The sequence below is a fragment of the Schistocerca piceifrons genome, chromosome X, assembly GCF_021461385.2.
Source record: "Schistocerca piceifrons isolate TAMUIC-IGC-003096 chromosome X, iqSchPice1.1, whole genome shotgun sequence".
Lineage (NCBI taxonomy): Eukaryota > Metazoa > Arthropoda > Insecta > Orthoptera > Acrididae > Schistocerca > Schistocerca piceifrons.
The window spans coordinates 293,297,756-293,298,855 of record NC_060149.1 but is presented as its reverse complement, the minus strand read 5'-3'; the positions used below and the strand labels follow the sequence as shown (position 1 = coordinate 293,298,855).

Sequence of the window (1,100 nt, the reverse complement as noted above, 5' to 3'; positions counted from 1 at the left end):
TGAGTGGCCCCATACTACTAAGCAGCAACCAGATGAGCTAAGTGAAGTGGGGTACTTTTACATCGGTAATGGTGACGAAACAGTATGTTTTCATTGCGGCGGAGGTTTGTAGCATTGGCATTAACAGGATGAACCATGAACGACACACGCTCTGTTGTTCTCCAAATATATATTTATGATTTGTGTAAGGAGCACTGACTGTGGATATTATCTTTCGAACGAAAAATGCGATGAAACTTCCTGGCAGATTAAAACTGTGTTTCGGACCGAGACTCGAACTCGGGACCTTTGCCTTTCGCGGGCAAGTGCTCTACCAACTGAGCTACCCAAGCACGACTCACGCCCCCTCCTCACTGCTTTAATTCCGCCAGTACCTCGTCTTCTACCTTCCAAACTTCACAGAAGCTCTCCTACGAGAACCTTGCAGAACTAGCCCTCCTGGAAGAAAGGAAGAGACATGCCTTAGTCACAGCCTGGGGGTTGTTTCTAGAATGAAATTTTCACTCTACAGTGGAGTGTGCGGTGATATGAAACTACCTGGCAGATTAAAACTGTCTGCCGGACCGAGACTCGAACTCGGATAGAGCACTTGCCCGCGAAAGGCAAAGGTCCCGAGTTACAGGCTGTGGCTAAGCCATGTCTCCGCAGTATCCTTTCTTCCAGGATTGCTAGTTCTGCAAGGTTCGCAGGAGAGCTTCTGTGAAGTTTGGAAGGTAGGAGACGAGGTACTGGCGGAATTAAAGCTGTAAGGACGGGGCGTAAGTCGTGCTTGGGTAGCTCAGTTGGTAGAGCACTTGACCGCGAAAACCAAAGGTCCCGAGTTCGAGTCTCGGTCCGGCACACGGTTTTAATCTGCCAGGAAGTTTCATATCAGCACACACTCCGCTGTAGAGTGAAAATTTCACTCTAGAAAAATGCGATAATTACAGCAAACGATGTGTTAAATATTAAACTTGAGGCTGATATTCTGAACATAGCAGTATCATCTGGAAAGCATGTGGCTGAGAGTGCTAGAGTGTGTAAAATTTCATTCCAAGACGTCGTGTGTGCAATGTTCCGTTCAAGTGGACACATTACCACCTGTGTTAAATGTGCATTCT

The 1,100-nt window shown here is 47.0% G+C and overlaps 1 non-coding gene across 1 annotated transcript; it reads right to left on the bottom strand.

Annotated features, from left to right (window-relative positions):
* Positions 1–257: 257 nt before the first annotated feature.
* Positions 258–332, bottom strand: Trnas-cga. The gene has a single exon. It is a non-coding gene; the product is annotated as a tRNA-Ser (tRNA).
* Between the last annotated feature and the right edge of the window lie 768 nt (positions 333–1,100).